This window comes from Elgaria multicarinata, chromosome 1, assembly GCF_023053635.1.
Source record: "Elgaria multicarinata webbii isolate HBS135686 ecotype San Diego chromosome 1, rElgMul1.1.pri, whole genome shotgun sequence".
Taxonomy (NCBI): Eukaryota; Metazoa; Chordata; class Lepidosauria; order Squamata; family Anguidae; genus Elgaria; species Elgaria multicarinata.
This window is the reverse complement of record NC_086171.1, coordinates 196,714,782-196,739,312: the sequence shown is the minus strand read 5'-3', so window position 1 is coordinate 196,739,312 and position 24,531 is coordinate 196,714,782. Positions and strand designations below refer to the sequence as shown.

General features: G+C 45.0%; 1 protein-coding gene across 1 annotated transcript in view; it reads left to right on the top strand.

Annotated features, from left to right (window-relative positions):
• The first annotated feature begins 18,995 nt into the window (after window positions 1-18,995).
• NFATC2 (nuclear factor of activated T cells 2) overlaps window positions 18,996-24,531 on the top strand; it is a 168,814-nt gene continuing 163,278 nt past the window's right edge. The window contains exon 1 of the mRNA XM_063146354.1: window positions 18,996-19,057. The gene's annotated coding sequence lies outside the window, so the exon portion shown is untranslated. The remainder of the gene's footprint in view (window positions 19,058-24,531) is intronic.

The window sequence follows — 24,531 nt, the reverse complement described above, 5'->3', positions numbered from 1 at the left end:
GTTGCCCAATTTCGAATTACCACGGACGTGTATCTTGGCTCTTAAAAGCAGCCCCGCCACTGCTCTTCCCCCCAAATCCTGATTATGCATTTTCGTGGATTTCATTTCAAGTAAGAATTTCTGTGACAACATTGTGTCTTTGATCACAGTCTTATCCTGGCAATTCCTCTGTTTGGCCATCCTGCTGCACTAAACTACATCATGCTGCAACATTACAGTGCTCTGGTTTTTATACCTTTCAAGACAAAATAACGTTGGGTTAAAAACTAACTCCTTAATTCTTGGCTTGATTTGTGATACTGATCCCCCTCTTTGTAAACTAGTTCTGCTTTCAAAACCTTTGGGTTTTATAAGTGCAATCTGCATGTTCGCACATGGCATATAAATCATCAAAGCTAATTATTGATAGCATTGGATTGGCGTGTGCATCCAATCTGGATGGCTTAAGTGTCCCATAAAAACAAAGTCTGAAAGATAAAAACCAATCTATCACTCATTATAAACATCCCACTTTGCATAAAGTGAACCAAATTCCCCCATGCAACATACGTTTAGGCACTACAAAACTGCTATTTGTTGGATTTAGCTGATTCAAAGACTGGGCTAAGGAGGGAGCAGGGAGAGGTAAGGGAACCGCACAGCTCTGTGTGGTTCCACGGTTGTGTGAACACGGTTGTGTTCATTAACTCTCCCTGCTCCATAATACTCCTAATGACCACCCCATGCATGTGTGAACAGGCCCACTGGGTTCACACAATATGCTAATCCACATTCAGTGGTTGAGTGTGGGTTGTTTGTTGAAGCATGGGTTAGCATATTGTCTGAACCCAAGACATTTTTCACAGGGTGGCATGTTATCAATGTAGTATGGCTTCTTTTTCTTGATCAAGCCACCTTGTTGGGTTGTTCATGGTGGTTAACAAGCTACTGTGCATGGTTAGCAAGCTACCCTGTGGAAAATATCCTGGGTTCAGACAACACGCTAACCCACGATTCAACAACAACCAACACTCAAACACGGAGTGTGGGTTAGTGTGTTGTGTAAACCACCCTGAATGATCCTATCATCTTAATTCATTCCACTTCCATAGCAAATTAGCATTTAACCAGCTGGTAAGGGATTTGGTTATCTTTAGGGCCAAGAGTCTAGGCTATCTCCCCTGGTGTCACAACACAACAATGGCAACTCTGCAAACCAGCCTACTCCTGGGTTAAAGGATTGAGTGGTCTTATCCTCACAATCCACATGGATCTATAAAATGTTTAACAGATCCCAGAGGATTAACCAGCCTTGTAAACAAGCCCACAAAAATTACAAGCCTGCTAAGAGACTGGAATTGCAACTTAATTTCCATGCAAATTGCAGAAGGGAGGGATTTCCTCTTTTCCAGGCCTCTTAGCAGGCTAGTTTAGGGTGACCATATGGAAAGGAGGACAAGGTGAGCGAGCTGGCGGAGGAGGGACAGATATCTCCATTTCTCCTCTGTCCACTTGATGAAGGCATTTTTTAAAAAAATAGCCTAGGGTGACCATATGAAAATGAGGACAGGGCTCCTGTATCTTTAACAGTTGCATAAAAAAGGGAATTTCAGCAGGTGTCATTTGTATGAATGCAGAACCTGGTGAAATTCCCTTTTCATCACAACAGTGAAAGCTGCAGGAGCCCTGCCCTCTTTTGTATCTGGTCACTCTAGTATAGCTCCTGCAGCTTTCACTGTTGTGATGAAGAAAGAATTTCACCAGGTAGATCTGCAGATGTTTTGGATTTCAACTCACAGAAGCCCCTGCCAGATGTAAGAACATAAAAACTTAAGATGTGCCATTCTGGATTAGACCGAGGGTCCATCTCGTCCAGCACTCTGTTCGCACAGTGGCCAGCCATCTGTTGACCAAGGAACAACAAAGCAGGACATGGTGCAACAGCACCCTCCCACCCATGTTCCCCAGCAACTGGTGCACACAGGCTTACTGCCATGAATAATGGAGCTAGCACACAGCCATCAGGGCTAGTAGCCATTGATAGCCTTTGTGTCCAGGAATTTATCCAACCCCCTTTTAAAACCATCCAAATTGGTGGCCACCACTAAAACTTGTGGTAGTGAGTTCCAAAATTTAACTATGCGCTGTGCGAAGAAGTACTTCCTTTTATTTGTCCTGGATCTCCCACCAATCAGTTTCATGGGATGACCCCAGGTTTTAGTATTTTGAGAGAGGGAGAAAAATGTCTCCCTATCCACATTCTCCACACCATGCATAATTTTGTACACCTCTATCATGTCTCCCCTTAGCCTCCTTTTTTCCAAGATAACGACTACCCCGACTCAGAGACTATAAATCTGGGGTGTATGAGAATTTAGAACTTGTCCCTTTCAAAATCATTAGGGAGCACATTTTTTGGGTGGGGAGAACCCTTCACCCATCCACACACTTAAAATCGTGTTTATATTGGGGGGGAGTACACTTAAAATGTGCAATTTTTTATTTATTTTTTAAAAAGCATTTTCACATATTAGTGGGGGGAAAGTGTGCACTTTTCCCCTTTTGAAATGCATACTTTTGCTATGTGAACAAAAAGAAAACAGGTCATAAACAAAAATAGGAGTGAGACAAGCTAAGGTTCAAAGGAGGGATCCCTAGTTCTCCCATCCCTACTAAATTTAGTAACTCTGATTTCTTAACAAATCTTCCTCCTCCATCTCCTTCTCCTTCTTCTTTTTCCTCCTCCTCCTCCTCCTCCTCCTTGCCATTAAATGCAGATGGCCCCTCCCGAAACATTAACTCTCCATTCCCCAGCAATCCTGTTGCATGTTATTTACTGCACATGTATACACTATTGGAGTGACGTAGGACTGGACCATCCGATGAAGCTCCCATGGCCCTATGTGGTTGGAAACATGAAAAAGATCTGGGCCGATGTCATGATGGGTGAATCTGTTTATGATCTGGCTCACTATGGTTACTCACTGGGCAAGTTGTCCCTCATTTTTCTCGAACAGCTTTCCAAATCCAAGCAGCAGTTCCACATCTGTGGAAAAGCAAATGCTGCTCTTAGACATCGTGAAATCCAAGTGAAATAGCTGTACCATTAGTAAAACTATAGCTATTGTGGGCCAAATTTGTTAGGTCTGGATGTTCCCTTTACCAAGTATATCTGCTTCTGTTGGTTCCCTTCCCTCCTGTGGATTCAGTTCACAATCTGTTCTCAATAGCTACAATGGTAGAGCCTGTGTGGGTTATTTACTTTGGAAGGGCAAGTGTCTTTTGTCAAAATGCCTTATTGTTGCTGTGAGACTGGAATGCTTTTGCAAATGAAAAACAGAGTTGGCTGTTATGATAAGCCCAAAAGAGCTGCCACTGAGGTTTGGGAGCACATCCTCAGGAAACCTTGAAGAGTGATCTTCTCAAGAGCCTAAGGAAGAAAGGTGGCAATTTGGAGTCTTTGCTTTGCTTTCGTAAACATCTCTTTGCATCCTGCCGCAGAGCCTTTCCCACTGAATGAGGTAGGTCAGGGATTGCCAAATGGTGCCCATGAGCTAAGTCCTCAAGCAATTTAATCTGGAAGTTAACACACGGGGCTCATCTACACCAAGCAGGATATTGCATGATGAAAGTGGTGTGAAAGCGGTATATAAAAGGGCCAGGATCTCTTCTTGATCATCCCAGAGTACAGGACACGGAATAACGGGCTCAAGTTACAGGAAGCCAGATTCTGGCTGGACATCAGGAAAAACTTCCTGACTGTTAGAGCAGTACGACAATGGAACCAATTACCTAGGGAGGTTGTGGGCTCTCCCACACTAGAGGCATTCAAGAGGCAGCTGGACAACCATCTGTCAGGGATGCTTTAGGGTGGATTCTTGCATTGAGCAGGGGGTTGGACTTGATGGCCTTATAGGCCCCTTCCAACTCTACTATTCTATGATTCTAAGGCAGGAGCCACATTACTGCTTTATAGCGTTATTGAAGTGCACTGACAACTGTTGGGGCCCATTGACACATGCCATATACCACTTTCATCCCACATTCATAGTGTTATATCCTGTGTGTCGTGGGCCCCAGCAGTTGTCAGTCCACCTCAGTACCACTATAAGGCAGTAGTGTGGCTCCTGCCTTTTATATACCGCTTTCATACTGCTTTCATAGTGGAATATCCTGCTTGGTGTAGATGAGCCCATGGTCAGCACAGATGGATCTTCAGAGCCCTTATGACAGCCAAAAGACTTATATTATCACATTGGAAGGACAAATTCACACCTCCCATAATGCAATGGATCGATGACCTAATAACATTATCAACTTTTGAACAAGTATGCAAGTGGATAAATATACGGATATTTGGTCTGCTTTTCTTGAAACCTTTGTATAACTCTCCCTTTTTTTTTTTTTAACGGTTCATATGATGGAAATGATGATAATTCTATATACACAATGTATAGATCCCCCCTTTTCATGATGTATTTTCGGTTTTGCTTGTTGATATTTACAATATAAAGAAAAAAGGAAAAAAGCAATTTAATCTGCTCGCTGGATACAATCAGCAAAGGACCATAATTCAGCACTAAAGCATGTGATCTGCATGCACCAAGTTCAATAATTATCTGTGCATTGATAATGAAGTGCAGTGCATTTGTACTAACCAATATTACTGTATTGGCCTGAGATGTCTGTATTTTGAGCGTTAATCCTCTTTTTTTCCTCCCTCTCAATCTTTTCATTTTGTGTTGTGTCTTTTAGCTTGTGAGCCTGAGGACAGGACTGTCTTATTCTTCACAGGACACTCTAGAAGGCTTTTCAGTGGCAGAAGCAGGGTAAAAATGTAAAAATAAATAAATATGCATGCTAGGGCTCATTCATATGTAACAATGCAGTTTGCACTTAAATACCACTTGGGCTATAAATTCTTTGTAGCTTTGTTCACAGATGGCAAAAGGTAGAGTTTGGGTGTTTTTTTTCAACTGGCTATTGCAACCTTGAGAAAAGCTTTTAATGGTTCTTAACTATTAACTGGATGAGGCAACATTCAGATAATTGCTTTCTCTTGAGATCATCCTGATCCTATTTGCATCCTAATGAATGAATGAGGTTGTTCAAGGGTGGCTTGAATCTGGGCACTTTTTTTTTTTTAATGAATTAAAAGCCAGTCGTGTGCTGGCTTATGTGCAGGGCATGAATCTGTGAAGTTGTGCACAAAGAATGTGGGTGTTGGTACAGTTTGTGTGTCTGTGGCTCACATCCATGTGAGTGAACAATTGCCCCAAACTTTCATATCGGTTGATGTCTCTCTGGCTTGAGGTATTTTTTCCCTTTAGTGTAGGGTGACCATATGAAAAGGAGGACAGGGCTCCTGTATCTTTAACAGTTGTATTGAAAAGGAAATTCCAACAGGTGTCATTTGTATATATGGGGAACCTGGTGAAATTTCCTCTTCATCACCACAGTTAAAGGTGCAGGAGCTATACCAGAGTAACCAGATTTAAAAGAGGGCAGGGCACCTGCAGCTTTAACTGTTGTTAAACTGGTGAAATTCCCTCTTCATCACCACAGTTGAAGCTGCAGGAGCTATACTAGAGTGACCAGATTTAAAAGCGGGCAAGGCACCTGCAGCTTTAACTGGGTGATGAAGAGGAAATTTCACCAGTTTCTTCATATGTACAAGTGACACCTGCTGAAATTCCCTTTTCAATACAACTGTTAAAGATAGAGGAGCTTTGTCCTCCTTTTCATATGGTCACCCTACAACCACATTCATTTCAGTGGGGCTTGGAGAATTTCCCAGTAGATGGTGCCCTTGGTATTCCCACCCCACCCCCTTTTTTATAATTGCAAAATGTAACTCTGGGAGATGAGTCTAGTAGGCAACTCAGAAGATGCCTGGCTGTGCAAAGGGATACCTGGTAAAAACCGGTAACCACGTGCCCTAGGTTGACCCATGCTCCTTTTTTTAAGGGACAAGAGACCCAATGCAGTTGGAAACCAACTGATTCAACATCTGGGAGAAATGGTGACAGGGGGAACATTTGAAAGATGAAGGAATAAATAGACTTTTATTTTTTATTTTTTTCTCTCCTACAAAAATAAGATTCATTTTTGTGTTACTAAAAAAAGAAAGGAAAAAAGCGGGGGAGTCATCTGGCCTTCCATTGAGAAGGAATTGAAATATATAACTATATAGAAAACTCTGCTGGTTTCTAGGGAAACTCGCTGCCCCCCTCCTCTTTTGGAGTTCCTGAGGGTTATGTAACAATCTGAGCTAGCTCCCTTCCCAATCCATGGTCACTCTCAGGTCTCCTGTAGCAAAGCCAGCCACCGAAAAGGTTCCATCAGGAAAGTTTAACTCAGCGGCAGAGCGGGAGTCTGTGGAGGACACACACGCCTCTTGCTGGCCTGCTCCAGAAGCCCTTGGAAAGCTGTCAGACACTGGGTTGGTTGGGGAATGCTAGCGTTACGAAGGCAGTCTCTCCTGCCAACCCTCCTTTTTGGAGTTGGACTTGAGTAGCAGGATTCAGCATTTTTCAAACTTGGAAAAAAAAGAGAGAAGATACTGGTGGAAAAGGGATATTTTAGGAAAACTCCCTCATGTGAACCAGCAGGAGCAGATGGGTTTGAGGCTATTTAAAGAAAGACAATGTATTTTTAAAGCTGTCCTGGCTGAGAGAAGACCAAACTGAGTGTCCTAACCGCGGAAAGGGGATTCTCCCACTTGTACTGCAGGAATGCGGGGGTAGATCTTTCCACCTGGGCAGCCCAGATTCCACATTCACTATGGGAAACATGTTTGTTTACAAGGTTCCCCTGTCCCTGAGTGTAGCCAGCAGTCACTGTACTGGTCCAAGGAGCCATGCCTCCCGGTCAATATCACCCTCCAGCTTGTCAATACTACCCCAACCCCTGCTGGGGTAACCCACTCACTCATTTCCCCTTGATTTTACAAAAATGTTGCTTCACAAGGAGAAGGGCATTGGAAGTTACATTCTCCCCCCTCCCATTAATATTTCACTTACACACACACACACATACCTCTGCAAGAATAAGATATGTTCTGCATTTTGCCCTTCTTCCAGTTGGACTTCATTTTCTTAGATTAGCAAAACATGTATATTTCTTAAATCTTTCTATTTTCCACATGTTTAAAATACATTCAACACTTCTGTACACATGTTCTTCCAGCCCATGGAAAACCTTTTAATGTCTCCCTCTGAACATAAATGCAATTCCTGCAAGAAATATTGCATGTTTTTTGGCGATGGAAAAAATTGCCCTGGAAATCTTGAAATTTCTTCTCCCCACCCCTATGATTACATGGGACCAAACCATTGCTGCTGGTTAGAATATACCCTTATAGTTGAAACAGACACAAAAGTGACCTCATATAGTCATATGATCTATCATGTAATCTAGTGCTAACTCTGTGCGGTGTGTGGCCTGGGGCAAACTCCGGGATCATTGCTGTGGGTCCACATGACACACAGGGGATCCCGGGATCAGGGAGGGATAGAGCCCTACACTTTGGGCCCGCTTTTTCCGTGGTCCCAGTCTGAGCCTGGGACTGTGGAATGTGTGGCTTGTTGCTGTGGCTTGACACGGCTGTGCGCGATTACTCATGTGGAGCTGGGAGCCACGCATCGGGGTTGGGGGGGGGAAGTGGGGAAACCAAATTATTTTTTTAAAAAAACTTACCTTCAGCACACGAGCATTCGTGCACTGCTGTCGCTTTAAAAATAAAAAAAGGCGGATGCGGCACCTCTCTTCCTGAACTCGTCGTGCCTTACGTGATCTTGCGTTAATCCCAACACGAGATCTCCCTTCCTCTCTCCCGGAACAAAAGGTCGGTCTAGATAAGGCCTGTGTGTGTATAGGATCAAGCAGCTTGCCTATAGGCCTGGGGGGTGGAGAGTGAGGGCAGCTTGGCCCAACACTTCTGTTACTTCCTCAAGGTGGCCATGCTTTCCCAAGGACTGTAACGTGAGTATATATGATATCACTTTCGTGTACTGGTTACCAATCAAAAGGCGTTGGTAACTCCTCTTTAATAGTCTTTTTTTTCCTGCTAAGAAAAAAGATGGATGAAGCATTGGGGAAATTTGAAAGGTTACAAATGGTAAACCATCTGCAGCAGGGCAATATGCAACATAAAAGTAGGGTAACCATATGGAAAGGAGGGCAGGACTCCTGTATCTTTAACAGTTAGAAAAGGGAATTCCAGTAGGTGTCATTTGTAGGCATGCAGCATGTGGTGAAATTCCCTCTTCATCACAACAGTTAAAGCTGCAGGAGCCCTGCCCTCTTTATCACTCTAATATCACTCTAATGGCAAGGCAGGTGAGCATCCAAGACGTACACAAAACAGGAGAAAAGTCTCAGGATGCTATAGGAAAATTTTATTATACAAAAGCCTGATGCATTTCGGCCTCTTGTTTTTTTAGCCCTTCTTCAAGGGGTTGTTGTAAAGTCTGCAGAAATTACTAACAACACAATTAGTCTTGTGATGGTGATTCTATAACAACCCCTTGAAGAAGGGCTAAAAAAAAACAAGAGGCTGAAACACGTCGGGCTTTTGTATAATAAAATTTTCCTACAGCATCCAGAGACTTTGCTCCCATTTTGTGTACACTCTAGAATAGCTCATACAGCTTTAACTGTTGTGTTGAAGAGGGAATTTCACCAGTTGCTGCATGCGTACAAATGACAGCTGCTGAAATTCCCTTTTCTATGCAACTGTTAAAGATACAGGAGCCCTGTCCTCCTTTCTATAGGGTCACCCCAGATAAAAGCCTCATCTGGAAGCACTCTCTCTTTCAACTCCAATGGTGCATTCAGCTTTCTAAGCAGCAAGAGTTTGCTCCCATGTAATTTGCTGCATCCTCATAGAAACTCATTTCAGGATTTCCTAAAGGAAGTACCACTACTTCCCCCATTCACATAAGGGTTCATTCACATGTGTCCCAAGTACTCTCTAGAGCATTTTTTTTTAAAAAAAAAACGTTGTGGAAAATGCTAATATAATAGTGTAAAATGCATGAAAGGCTGCTTTGCTTCAGGAAACATGTAGATAAACTAAGGACATTTCCTGCTGTGGCAACCATGTGTGTGTGTGTGTGTGTGTGTGTGTGTGTGTGTGTGTATATATATATATATATATATATATATATATATATATATATGCAGTACATTGATTTCGATATGATAGGGTATGCTGGTGTACATGTTTTTCCACCCTCCATGCAGATAAAATGCCATGTGTGAAGTGCCCATTGTCCCATTGAAATTATTGGGTTTTAAGTGGCTATTTAAATGTGTTGTGTCCTATTTCAATGGGATTTCAGCACCTGCACTCCGTCCCCGCCCCATCACTAGTTGAGCTGCCTCATGCAGGGAAAAAACCCTTTCCTTAAAATAGCATTATCATCTTTAATGGAGGAATGCTTATATACCGGAAGTCTTTTGTAAATATATTTTAGAAATCTTGTCTAATGTGTTCTTTGTAATATGATTTTTATCAACTGTTTTTATGAAGTTTTGATATTTAGACAATTGCCTTGGATGAGTGTAATGGCAGAAAAGTGGTATATACATTTCTGAAAGAAAGAAAGAAAGAAAGAAAGAAAGAAAGAAAGAAAGAAAGAAAGAAAGAAAAAGATCTATTGATTTCAGTGATAGCGGGTTAAGCTTGCACTTGAAATCAATAGGACTTACAAGTGTTTACTTTTTGGCTGGATTTTGTACATTGTTTCTAGAGTGACCTGCTGACTGATTTATTTCTGCATAGTTTTATTCAAAACAATGGTGTTTTCAATTGCGAGGCTTAAAAAGGCATGTGCTTAAATCGGTCTATAATGTAAAACTTGCATTGGCTAGAATGCAGTTTCTCTCGTGCATTCACATAAACTGTAGTCATAAATGGTTTAAACAATGATAAGTTCAGATTTACTGTTTCAGGTGGTTATCATGCTTGAATAAGAGCAAAGGCCAACTGCCTTTCAGAGCTGAATGTTTTCCTCTTCCAGATTTGGGGAAACTGATATAAACTTGTGTAAGAAATAGACTTTTCTTCCATTCAACAATTCCGAATAGTACTTTCTTAGGCCATAGCTAGACGGAACTTTATCCCGGGATGAACCCCGGGAACTTTCCTGTGCATCCACATGACGCACAAGGGATCCCGGGATTAGGGAGGGATGATCCCTCCCTTGCCCCGGGATCTCGCCCTTGCCTTTGGCCCCAGTTTTTCCGCGGTCCTGGGCTGAGACCGTGGAACATATGGCCCGGTGCTGCGGGTTGACCTGGCTCCGCTCGATTCCTCACGTGGAGCTGGGAGCGCTCCTTAGGAGTGCTGTGCCCATCGGGGGTAGGGTGGGGGGAGCGGGAATTTAAACTATTTTTTTTAAAAAAAACGCTTAACTTTAGCACACACTCCTTCCTCTTTAAAAAATAAAAATTGGCAGACACAACGCCTCTTCTCCTGAGGTCATTGCGTGTCATGTGTAGACAGAGGAGGGATCTCGTGATAAACACATCGCAGAATCTTCCCTCCTTTGTTGCAAGCTAAAAAGTAGGTCTAGCTAAGGCCATAGTCAATTGTGTTTCTTCCCCTCCCTTTCCTCGTTTTGCTTCACTTCCAGCCTGAAGAGCTCCAAAGCTTGTTCATTACTTTGTGACATTTTAGCAGGTTCTAAATACAGGTATTACCCTACTGCGACTTCATCAGAATAAGGTAGTTTTAGCAAACCTCCTATCTTTTATATTTTCATTCTTGGTGGTTCCAACTGGAAATCTCCCAATTGTGGGTGGCTTTGAAAGGGGTTGGTAAATTCCTGGAGAAGAACGCTATCAATGGCTACTAGCCTTGATGATTGTGCTACCTCCAGTATCCGACGCGGTAAGCCTGTGTGTACCAGTTGCTGGGGAACATGGGTGGGAGCATGCTGTTGCACCATGTCATGCTTTGTTGGTCCATGGTCAACAGCTGTGAACAGAGTGCTGGACAAGATGGACCCTTGGTATGATCCAGCATGGCTCTTCTTACGTTCTTATCGGCCCCAAAGACCACTGTGTGGAAGCCATTCCCATAGTTACTATGTCATTCATCCACCCACAAACACACACTAACCTTGAAGCCTCTTACCTAGGGTGACCATATAAAGAAGAGGACAGGGCTCCTGTATCTTTAACAGTTGTATAGAAAAGAGAATTTCAGTAGGTGTCATTTGTAGGCATGCAGCACCTGGAGAAATTCCCTCTTCATCGCACAGTTAAAGCTGCAGGAGCCCTGCCCTCTTTTGCATCTGATCACCCTAGTATAGCTAATGCAAGGAGGTGAGCATCCAAGATGTACACAAAATGGGAGAAAAGTCTCTGGATGCTATAGGAAAATTTTATTATACAAAAGCCCGATGCATTTCGGCCTTTTGGTTTTTTTAGCCCTTCTTCAAGGGATTGTTAAAAAATCTGCAGAAATTATTAACAACAAAATTTGTCTTGTGATGGTGACTTTATAATAACCCCTTGAAGAAGGGCTCAAAAAACAAGAGGCTGAAACGTGTCGGGCTTTTGTATAATAGTTTTTTCCTATAGCATCCAGAAACTTTTCTCCCATTTTGTGTACACTGTAGAATCGCTCGTGCAGCTTTAACTGTTGTGATGAAGAGGGAATTCCACCAGGTCCTGCATGCATACAAATGACACCTGCTGAAGTTCCCTATTCTATGCAACTGTTAAAGATACAGGAGCCCTGTCCTTTTTTTCATTTGGTCACCATACTGTAACCAGTGGTGCATTCTCATATAACTGTATGGGCAAAGTTGCCCATAGTTTCACTGGATCTTAAGAAAGGGATTAGATTTTCTTCATTAATCTAGAGTAACTATAATCTTCAGGTTCCTTGCTTGGGTCTCCTTTACACATGCAGCAGAATGAAGCAGAAATGAAGTGGACAGGACCACTTCAAATGTTCTGCTACATAACAGCACGTTCCCTTAGCAGGGAATGGGCTAGTCTAGAAGTTTTCTCCCTGATGAAAACTTGCAGAGGTTTTTTTATTGTGCAGAAACACATCCAAAAATTGTACTCCCACCTGCAGTCTGAAGTGGTATAGTCTATTTTATCGCTTCATTCTCCCTCAGGCGTAGCTGCGACGGCACCGACCTTATACAGAAGGCTTTGTCTAGCACACCCTTCTCAAGCCAAGCACTACCACTTGAACAACCTGAGGGTAGGGTAACCTTTTCCTCACATGAGAGGGTCAAGGCTAGAATCTGGAAAGGTTTTACTGTGTATGTAATAAGCTGAAAGATATATATATATATATATATATATATATATAGTGTTTATGATAGTAACTGTAGAGCAGGTGATAAAGAAAAGCAGACACGTGGTTTGAGGTAACAAAACAAAATAAAATGTTTATTTTTGTTTAACAGATCTTAGTTACTTTAAATGCAATTTAACCTGCTTAATCTACTAGTTCTAATAAAACAGTAATCTTAAGTCTCTTAAAATCTTATCTCCATTCACCCTCCACACCACTGAACACTCCAAACTAAACAAACCCTAACTCCCTCTTAACTAACTCACAATCTTCTCAGCAAACCAATTTATACTCCCCCCTCCCCCCTCTCACAGCATCATCAGCCCCACCCACTCAGTCAAACATTCCGCACTCACTAGACATATAAACTCAGACACACCTAAGGGACAGAAAGGTGGTATCGCCACAGTAGCCTATCTTAAAACCAATGGGAGAACACTTAAATCTCCCAGGACACTCTGGCCATAGCTAGACCTAAGCTTTATCCCAGGATCATCCCGGGTTCATCCCTGCCTGAGCGCTGGATGCCCTGTGTGGCACTTAGATGAACAGGTTTGACCCCAGGACAATCCTGGGATAAACCTTAGGTCTAGCTACGGCCTCTGTCACTGAACTTATATTGGCCATTGTGGAGCAAAGAAACTTCAAAGAGGGATTAGAGTGAGAGGCTGCTGAGTTAGAATTCATCAACAGGTTCAGTTCTATCACCAGAGGCTTGAACTGGGATAAAGAGTTTTTGTTTGTTTGTTTTATCACACTACATGTGTTAATTTGCTTACCTAGTGCTTGGAAGTTTGTGTTATTAGCAGCAACTGTTTTGTGAATTTTAATAATGTGGTTGTCAATGTCAGTATTTCCTACATTTAATTTCCTTCTGACCTCACTGTGTTTACATATCACCACCACATGTACTGTACATGTACCTAAAACTCCCAATAACACTGCATGCATCTGTTAAAGTGAACTACGGTCCATGACAGCTTATGATAGAATGGATTTGTTCATCTTTAAAGTGCCAAAGACTCTTTGCTGTCTTTGCTGTAATACATGGCCACCCTTCAGAAAATTAACACAGGTTAGAATCACCGCTAAGCATCTGTGAAATAAGCCTGGAAAATCTTCTCCTTTTAACTACCCAGAGGAAATACACCAGCATAGTTACAGTGCCTAAAGAGATAATTAACCCATCCACAATATACTACGATTGCCAGTTTGGAAGAGGGTGGACCCTCCCCATCCCAGTTTTGGAGGGGAAACTCCTTTACCTTCTTTTCGTCACACCTTGTTCATTACATTCCAAGTCTCCCCCTTCCTCCTGAATTAAACTCATGCTGACTGCCTTGGGCAGCTTTTTTTTTTTTTTGAGTTCAAGAGAGGTTGTGTTACATAACTTGGCCCTCTTGGCCCCAGAGGATTTCCACCTAAGTGTTTCCAAAAGTGACACCACAGAGGAAGGGGCAATGTGTTTCCCTCGCTTCTCTCCTAGTTGCTACTACACAAACTCCACCACACACACACACACACACACCAGAAGCAGAAACTCCAGAGATGTGATCTGGGCACTGTGTAAAGGAAGGCTGGAAAACTGTCGTTTGGTGCCAGCCAACCAGCGGTAGATGAAGTTGAAATCCAAGTTCATCTGCAAATGAAGGTGACTCAGCCTCTGCTACCTCCCACCACCACCTCTGACCCTGACAGCCATTTGTATGCTGAATGGCAGTTTCAGGGTGCCCCAGAGGGCCATGCAGGAGGGCGAAAGAAGTGGAGCATTTTTATTTCATCAGTATTACATTTTTATCTCAGACCTTCTCCGAGAAGCTGAGGGTGGCATACCTGATTCTGTACCTTCCAATTTTATCTTCACCTGTAGATCAAGGCTATGGGGATCAGTTGATGGATGAGGGTTGGCCCAATTTTGCAGGGGATAAATGGGAATGGAGCAAATACTTCAGCCAGAGCGATAGCAGATGCTAACAGCACCATGTACATTGATGGTGCTATATAAATAAATAATAATAATAATAACTTCACCACCACCCTCTCTGCCACAAAGAACACACCTCTCCAGCTGTTGATTCCCTGGGTCTGCAGACTCATCCATCGTCCAGAGAACCATGGGCCACTGCACCCCCTGCCTCCCTGTGTCTTTTACATTGTAAAGTTGAGCGCAGGGATTGACTCATTATTAAACTTTGTAAGCCACTCTAGGAGCCTGTTTTGACTGACAAACAGGGTAAAAGCACTATAAATAAATAATAACCTTGTGAGGCTAGGTTGTGTGGTCCAAGGTCACCCACAGGCCTTCACGGCAGAACAGAGATTTCTGAGCCAGGACCTCCCCCGTCCTAGTCCAAAACTTACCTTGTATCACACTGGCTTGTTTGGTAGATTATGTTGAGTTCAGACTCTAAGAATGTCCATTGAAGACCAGTTCTGCAATTCTTTTTCATTATTGCAACATGAACCTTTTCACCTTCAACTGATTACTTTAAATGGCCACAAGTCTCCAATCCCGTACGCATATATTATAATCACCAGATCCCCCAAGGAAATCCTTCAAAAGTAGACAAAAACTAATATAAGCCAACACCTTATCGCTACTGCTAAGAAGAATCTCCACCATACCACTACTAAGTGCTGAAAGGATGAACATACCCAACATATTTATCCATCTTGACTAGATACTGACCCTGTTCAAGACAATACTCTAAGCCACAATGGTTAAGCATTTTGAGCTAAACATGGCTTAGTATGTTGTGAGAACCATTTCTAACTATGGTGGCTGCATAACTACGGTTTAAACATGCTCACTAACTGTTTTCTCCAAAAGGGTTAGTGGCTTAACGTGTTGTCTGAACAGGCCCACAGACAAGTGGGTGTCCGCCAGAAGTTTTGGACTACAGCTTCCACATGTCCAGTGCTAACCAGCATGTCCAATGCTCAACAATTATGGGAGTTGTGGTTCAAAGTCATCTACAGAGCACCCAGTTGTCTACCCCTGATCTAGGTCAGGTTTGTCAACTCGCTGCTACTACCACCAGTTTGCTATTACCTTGATAGAAGCTCACTGGGGTCTCAGGCAAAGAGAGAGACAGGGAGGCAGGGAGAAGAGAGAGAGAGAGAGCTTTCTCAGCACATACCACCTGATCCTTTCTAACAGCCTATGTCAGAGGTTGAACCAGAAAACTTCTGCATGCTCTATGACAAGGGCAGGCAAAAGGTGGATTGGCATTTACTGGTAGATTTTCTGGGTGATTTGTGGTAAATCTGCAAAGATTTCGAACTCATACTTGTTTAATAGTAGCAGTAACAACAAAACAAGTGTTCCCACTTAAATCAGGCTGCTGAAATGAAGACTGGATTCAGACAACACGAAAACCAATGGTGATTTAAATAGTCGATGGTTGGTTATTTAACCCACCATGGGTTATCATGTTGTGTGGAGGGAGTTTTTTAACCTACAGTTGGTTATTTGACCGAAATAACCAACGCAAATAACCAATGCTGTGTAGAGTTGGCTATTTGAACCACATTTGGTTATCATGTTGTGTGGAGGGTACCATTGGTTATTCTCTCAGCCACAGAGTTGCAAGGCAAGAGCAGTCAAAGTGGCGGCTGACACTGAGCAGTCCAGCCAGCAGGATAGATTTTTGGGAGCAATGGCTGATAGGATACTAGCAAGAGGACAGAAAGGAGAAGAGACAGTGGGAAATGAGTGAGTCAACTCAGCGTGGACTAACAGCCAACTCAACGCTGATCCTAATCCACACCACGGTTGATTATTATCACGTTATGTGGGGAGTACCCCCTAGATAAACAACTATCGAGTTGGTTATTACCCTACTATTGACTATTGTGTTGTCTGAATGCAGCCAAGAAAGCTTCTGATAACCAAGAGTAGGAATTTGTGTGCAAGGATTGGGAGTTCAGTTCAGTTCTGGTACTGAAAAGAAATGGCTAGGTTCCAAATGTGCTCAGAAGAACCCTGCTATATTAATCCTAAGGCTATATTTTTTGCACTTGCTGTATGTTAGGGTTCTAGAATTTTATTTCATTTTTAAAAAAAGGATACCTGAGAAACTGAAATTTGCCCACCCCCAGCTCTATGGTCTTTCTCATGCACCATAAACTTAAAAAAAAACACCATTGATTACATACTCTCTTTTTCAGAAGAACAGAGTGTTTTAAGGTGCAATCCTTTGCAGGTTTAGACAGGAAAAAAGTCCTACAACTCCCATGCTGGGAGTTGTAGGACTTTTTTTTCCCTGTCTAAGCATGCATAGGATTGTGTCCTTAAGCAACTAATCTGTACTTTGTGATCTTGAGCATGAGTTTTGACAGAAAATACAAAATGGAATTTAATGTGCATTTGCAGAGTGACATTATAAGTGACTCAGATGGAAGCCACTTCCACGTCAATGCCTGGCTTGATCAGATCCTGGATCTAAAACTGACCAGAGTTGGCCCATAGGCCTGAGTTTCAACATTCCAGCACAAACACAGCAGCCTCTGTCATTTGTCACCAGCTTGGTGCTTCGGCTGGTATACTGCCTCGGAGGTTCCATTTTGCTATCTGAGCTTGATAAGTCATAGAGTGACCATATGGAAAGGAGGGCAGGGCTCCTGTAGATTTAACAGTTGTATAGAAAATGGAATTTCAGCAGGTGTCATTTGTATGCATGAAGCACCTGGTGAAATTCCCTCTTTGTTGCAACAGTTAAAGCTGCAGGAGCCCTGCCCTTGTGGCCAGATACAAAACAAGGTAGGGCTCATGCAGCTTTAACTGTTGTGATGAAGAGGGAATTTCACCAGGTGTGGCATGTATACAAATGACAGCTGCTGAAATTCCCTTTTCTATACAGCTGTTAAAGATACAGGAACCTTGTCCTCCTTTCCATATGGTCACCCTAAATAATTAGTGAAAGCTACTGAACAACTTGCAACACTTTCTAGATAGAGTTATATTTGGTGCAGGTAAATTAATTGACTTCAATGACAATCGGTTGGATGATCTAATGTGAATATTGCTAGATCCTTAAAATACAATCCACATACTTAAAAGGACACTCATTCAGTCAATATTTGTGTTCACCCAAAGTTTCTTACCCAAAGTCCAAAATTCTCTGCCATCCGGAATGGTGGTTCATTTGAGACAGTTACTACAATGGAGGAAGTAACAGGAGTTTGATTGACAGCTGGGTCAGAAATGAAGTGTGTTTTAAATCACACTTGATGAATGACAAAGATTTATTCACCTTCTTAACCTGTGCACACACTTAAGGCTGCAAGCCCACAGTTAGATGCTTCTCTCGGGGTAAGTCCCATTGAACTCAATGGGGCTTTCTGCCAAGGACACGTGCCAAGGATCAGACATGGGCTGTGACTTTCCAGGAGACCTCTAGTCCCTGTCTGACCACTGTGTGAACGGAATGGTGGACTAGGTGGACCCTTGGTCTGATCCAGCAGGGTGCTTATGTTCTCATGTGACCTAGTGCTTAATGCTGGGTTAGGACTGGAGAGACTGAGGCCACAGCTAGACCTAAGGTTTATCCTGGGATAATCCAGGGTTCGCCCCTGCTGAGAACTGGATCCCCTGTGTGTCACCTAGATGAACAGGTTTGACCCCTGGACGATCCAGGGATAAACCATAGGACTAGCTATGGCCCCAGCTTCAAATCCCCACTCTGACACGAATGTCCCTCGCAGTCACTTTCTCTCAGCCTAGCCTCCCTCACAAGGTTGTTGTGAGGATAAAACATGTGTGAGAAGGAGGGAGAACCCATGTGCTCCCTGGAGGAAATGGAAGATGCAAATGCAATGTAATAAATGCAGTCACGGGGACTGCCTTTAACTCGATTCGGGGTGGGGGATAGGGCAGGCGAGTGTTCAGCTTGGGCTGGATCGAGTCCCCCTGGGATTTTCTTGGAAAAGTCAGCTAGTTGATTTAAACGTTTCCCTGAAGGGGTGCTGAAGCTGCGCTCTCTCTCTCGCTCTCTGGGGTTTCTTTAAAGAAAAGAAAGTAAACCCCTCATCCATCTTTTCGTTGCCCTCCTAGCCTGTTCTACCCACTCTTCTTCCTCTTCGCGCTGTTCAACAATCGGTGCTTGTGCTGCAGCCTTGAGAGGGAGAGCGAGAGGAAAGCCACAGGGCCGCCTTTTGGCTCCGGCGCAGGGAGACACGTCATGGATTCCTGAGTGTGGAAGTTTGCAGGAAAGCCCTCCGTTTAGGAGATGGAGCCGATCCAAGGGTTTCCATGGCGCTGGGCATAAACAGGAGGAAACAGTGAGGGAATCCCGTTATTTTACAGCATTCAACGACTATAAACACTCAGAGCAGGGAAGGAAGTGGCCCTTTCCCTCCCGAGTAACCCACCTCTCGGAGCACGCAGAGAGAGAGAGAGACAGAGAAGCGCCCTCCGTCTGCGGGACCCACGCGCGGATCCCCTCCACGCGAGACCGACAGACACACACACAGAGAGAGACAGAGGACCTTGCCCGAGTGGAGGAGGAGGAGGAGGAGGAGGAGAGCTGTCCTCGAATCCACGGGGCCGGTGCGCGACTATGGTCTAAAGAAGAGCCCATCTAGATACATAGAGATAGATCTGCTTTTCTTTCTCTCCCTCTCTCCGAATAGAATCTCTCGCTCTCGCGCTCTCTGTCTCTCTATCATAAAAAATAAAAAATATCCAAATGCAGAGAGAAACCGCGTGCCGGCTGGTACACTATCACCACATCATGAGGTCTATGGATCAAGGTAGAGTCCTTGCGATTTTTAAATTTATTTACCTACTGATCTATTTACGTGTTTGTTTCCAAATTCTCTCTCTCTCTCTCCCCTCTCCCCCCGACCTCGCGTTTTATTTATCCCAAGCGTCGATTCTGTCCTCCGCGGGCGTTATGCTTCGCTGTGACTGCGCGCCGCTGGCTGCGCGCTGTCTCTGGCTGTCTGGCTCCCTTTCTCCTGCCGCTTTCCTGATTATTATTATTATTATTATTATTATTATTATTATTATTATTATTATTATTATTATTATTATTATTATTATTGGAAAAGGCTGCCCGTCTGCAACTCTCAGCGCACAAGTGGGGAAGTCAGTGGGACTTGTATTCCGAGGCAATATAGCTTTCCTCATTGTCTAGAGAGAGGGGAGCTTATGTTGGCCAAAGGGGAACCTTGCAGCGTGGGGGGAGGAAATAAGGGATTCCCCACGGGGGAGGCGTGCGAGCGCGCCACCTAAAAAGAAAGTGACAATATTTGATGTTTGATGGCTTGGAGCCGGTGAGATGGGGCGATTCCCCCACCTTCTCCCAGTTCTCCATGGAAGAATTTCCATCCTTCCAATTGAGGCTGCAAGAAATCGCCTTTCAACTCCTTCCAGAGAGACTTTCCTCGTACAAACCCATCGGAGAGCTTCGGCTTTGCTAAGCACTTGGTGTGGTTTTGGTTTAACTCTTGATTAACCCCCTCCAGAATCCAGCTTTCAGGGGTCGGAGGCTTCATGGGTGGCTGTCAGCACTCCCGGCGTAAAGTTTATTATTTTTATGTCAGTAGGGGAGGATTCAAGATCGGCTGGAGCGCTACGGTTAACCAGGCGACTCCCGCAAGGGACAGGTTGCCGGCGAAAACTTTGTCCGATCCTATCCGTGCTTGCTCCGGAGTAAGCCCCCACAGAGTTCATGCACAAAAACGCAGCCTCGCAGACCGCTGCGTTTTTTACTCCGATGTAAACCTCAGTGGTTTCATTGGAGTCCAAATTAGCATGCCTAGGATCGTAGCCCTTAGGCTGCTTCTAAGCAGCGCCCTGTATATTTTCCCAGAGGCTACTCACTTACAGTAGTAATGCATCGCCACCATCATGATACTGGTGTTGCAAGTTACGCGCCACTTGAACCGGGCAGGCTTATAAGGGACAGTTACTAATATCACAGACAGACAGACGCTGCCCTTAAACGACGAAGGCTAAAGGCGTCACCTTCGTACCTTGGCGGTAATAACGCGGTTGCTTATACCCGTTTTATATTAGATCACATGAACGCTTCATGGCTGGATATTTGGGCTCGAGACAGTGGCGTAGAGTGCTAAGAGGGTTCTCTTGCTCGCTAGTCAATTTCAGCACCATCTGCCTGCCAGGAGAGGCAACTCTAGTCAGTTTCAGCACCGCCTGACTCCCGGGAGAATCAACTCCTGGATGAGGGGGAGCGCAGCGGGGACCCTCCTGGGGGTGTCTGGTAGTTTGCAAGGAGCATCCAAGCCGAGGTCCCGTCTCCACAGAGTGAAGGAAGAGTTAAGGCAATGGCGAGGGGAGGAGTTTTCGCGGCGTGTCACGGAGGCTGAGCAGAGTGTAGGTTTGGTTGTGTTCAACGTGGACGGCTCCCGCGGCAGACGCTCTGGTCTGCGCAATCCTAGATTTGGGAGTAGTAACGCCACTGAACACAGTGGGCCTTCCTAAACACGCCGTAGAAGGTCTCACTGAGACTGAAGAAGTCAGACGTTTCGATCGAACGAAGCAAAAATAATAGGGCCGGGGGGGGGGGGGGGCGTTTTCATGAGATGCCCGAATCGAATCGCTTTTCTCTTAACTTTGTAAATCTTTAAGAGAGGTTTGATGTCTTTCAGGCTGTCTCGGTAATGAAGAATGTACGGCGGGGGTGGGGAATTGTGGCCCTCCTGTTGGTGTTAGACTACAGATCCCATCATACCATGCTGGCTAGGGCGCATTGGAGCTGGAGTACCTGAAGAAATGCACGTTCCCCACCCCTGCTGTTGGGGTAGTAAACAGCGCGATATTGGCACCAGACTTGGGGGCTGCAACTCCTCATCCTTGGGGCAAAGTCCCACTGAATCAGTGAGGTTTACTTCTGAGTATACATGTCTAGGTTCATCTTGCTTGTTGACACCATTCCTTGCGTGCTTGCCACTGTGTCAGGCGCTAGAGCTAAGGACACAATCCGTGCTCAGAGGGCTTAGAGATCAACGCAAGGAGTAAGGAGTAACAGAGGTCAGGAGTAGACAGAGCCACCGGGATCCGGTTAAGGAAAGGCAGCCGGCCCACTGAGGGTGCAGCTAAGGTGAGGTTAGGGAGCGGTTTAGAAGGGCTGAATGCTTGTTGGGGCCAGAAAGGTGCTGGTGTGGCTTCCTCCAGTTCCTTTTCACGTTCACCTAGTGCAGTCAGCCACACACTTAAGAGTCCAGGGTCCCACAGCCCAGCCCCCTCCCCAAATAAACATTACCAAGTGATGTGTGTAGCAGGGTAGCAGATGTGTGTAGCAGGGTAGCAGAAACACACTTCATTTTATTCCTGTTGCTCTCATTGACGTGAGCTTAAAATGCACACATGTACATGCTCAGAGAATATATAAGCAGTGTTGGCAAAGATTCTAACATATAAAGAATGTAGAAGCAATGTGGGGTGGGGGTGGGGAATGTTAGTCGTGTGCTTCATCACTGAAGTAGTACACAAGACCGTCAAGACCAGGGTCTAAAATGACCTGCCAGATTTCCCACAACACGGAGATGCCCTGTGGTGTGGAAAGCTGTGCCATTTGTGTGTGTAAACAAACGGAGGTGGTACTGTCAACAACAGCCCCTCCCCCCATGGAAGGGGAGCGGGAGGTGGTGGTTTCCCCTTCCCAATGCTTGCAGGGTGCTTCTCCCTGCCCAGGCAGCCTCCGTGGGCAATGGTGTCATGAGTGAGCAGGTTGTGTGGGTGAGTGGGCGCACCGTGGTGAACTGGAGGGGAGAGTTGTGGATAGGGAAGAGGGTAGCAGGAGTCATGAAGGGTCTCCCGTGTGCACACAAACAAGCCATCCACAACCAGTGCTGGTTGCACAACGTGTGCATGCCACAATCAATAATCTGGAGCACCTACCCAACACGACTCACAACGCTGAGTAGAAGACTCCTTTTTATTAAGAATACTTAGCCTTAAATAGCTGTATGATACTTCACATTTATATGGTGCAGTTTGAGTGTGGAAGGCACTTCAGGGAGGGGACGTAGCTAGCTCAGTGGTAGAGCACATGATTTGCATGCAGAAGGTCCTAGCTTCGTTCCCTGGCTTCAGCTTCTCCAGGTGTGGCAAGGGAAGGCGAGAGCGGCTGCCAGTCAGTGCCAGCAATACTGGGCTAGATGGAGAGATGGTCTGACTCAGTATCAAGCAGCCCCCTTTGTTTACACCCATTCCAGGCAATCCTCATAATGGCAATTTACTAGTCAGTATTATTATGCCTGTATTGCAGGTGATGGACAGAGGCTGAGGAATATATGCCTTGCCTAAGGCCTTCCAGTGCGTTTGTAGCTGAGGTGAGATTGAATGCAGATCATCCTGGCTTGTAGCTCACACTCTAACAGCACACTACTTCACCAGACTTTCGCCTACTGGACGCCCTCCAGATGCGCTAGACTACATCTCCCATCATCCCCAGCTAGCATAGCAATGGGATGGTGGGAGTTCTCACCCATTACATCTGGAGGGTGCCCGGTTGGGGAAGTCTGCATGCACTACAGCAGCCATCAAGATGTTTTGGACTACAATTCCCAGAATTCCTGACCGTTGGCCATATTGGCTAGGGCTGGTGAGAGTTGAAGTCTAAAGTATGCTTTCTGCACTAGCTTTAGACTGCAGGACAGCTCCAAAACAAAGCATTAAAAGGTAATTATTTTAGTTCCGGTGATGTTGCCTACATGCCTTATTAGTCTACACAAGCTTATGTAGGAGTAAGTCCCATTGAACTCAGTGGGGTTTGACTCTAAATAGTTTTGCATAGGATTGCACTGCCAATTCCTTAGCAAATCCTAATGATCATCTATCTCATTTATTAATTGCTCATAACCAGAGTTTTTTGGACAACGAGCAGTTAAGAGCTTTAAAATCACTCCTTAACCACGTGGTTGGAAGATGGATTGCTCCCATTTTTTTATTTCGTGCTCAGTGAGATGGGGGTTAGAATCCCATTTTAGTGATGTTGAACACAGGCGTTGCTAATCACACAAGCAGGTGATCGTCACCATGTCCGTGTGGTCTTAAAAATATTTGCACACGAGCGCATCTCGCGGGAAACGATTCGAAGCGTGAGGAATTCGGGGCCATTGCTTTACGCGTCGCCGCAGTAACGCTGCTGATCTTAAAGAGAAACTGGAGCGGAGAGGCGTGTAACTGATTCTACCAGATGAAGTAAGCTTCAGAGAGGAGAGAGATACTTGCTCTAGCTGGCGGAGAGCCGGCCGGGAGAGACTGTGCCCCCCTCCCGCCCCGGCTGTTATAAATATAACCACATCCTCCACCATAACGACTCCAGTTCTCTTGTCACCTCGCTGGATAAACGCCTCGTTATCGCTAGGCTGGCGAAAGTAGCGTTACCTTATTACATAGAAAACTTACGCCCTGATGTTGCTACCCAATCGCAGGCACAGGCGGAGGTAAACATAGTGGAGGCTGATGGCTCCGATGTCAGTGGGCTCGTGAATCCGCTCTGCGTTTCAGTGAACCAGTCAGAACTCTGAAGGAGCTATCCAAGGTGCTGAACCCTAACCACAAACTAGGTTCAGCACCTTGGATAGCTCCTTTAAAGTTCTGACTGAAACCCAGAGCGGATTTACAGCCCCACTGACGCAGGAGCCACCAGTCTTCAATGCATTAAAAATTGGGATTCAAGGCGCAGACCGAAAAGACCTCAGAGATCGAATCCTGGAGCCCCTTCAACCATTGGTTGGATGACCTTTCAACCCACCTATCGGGAAGGCGGAATAGGTGTGTGAATGAACCATTACCTCTCCTACACACGCGCGCGCACACACACACCGACCCACCCAATTGGTTCATAATCGATGAAAGGATGAGCGAAGCCCCTCCGTCCCATTCACGAAGCCGAGTTCGAATCCGCCCAATTCTTTTGCTCCGCTCTGCCGGGAGGCTCCACCCAGCGCCCATAGCAGCCAACGGCTGGCAGCAGGGTACGCGTGGCGTGACTCGAAAGGGCGGGGTTGTGCTTCAGCCTCTGCGGCTGGAGAAGGGCTGCCGAGGAGCGGGCCCGTCTCGCCACCCTGCAGAGTTTTTCACGGTTCCCTGGCTGGCGAGGAAGGGCTGGGAGGGAGCCTTAAGAAGGCAGACAGACAGACAGCAGAGTCTGGCCTGGGAAAGCGGGTAATGGTTCAGGCATTTGATGGAATGGGCTCCGGTCCACAAAAGCTTGTTTGTTTTTTAATTGTGTGTGTGTTTGCAAAATTTA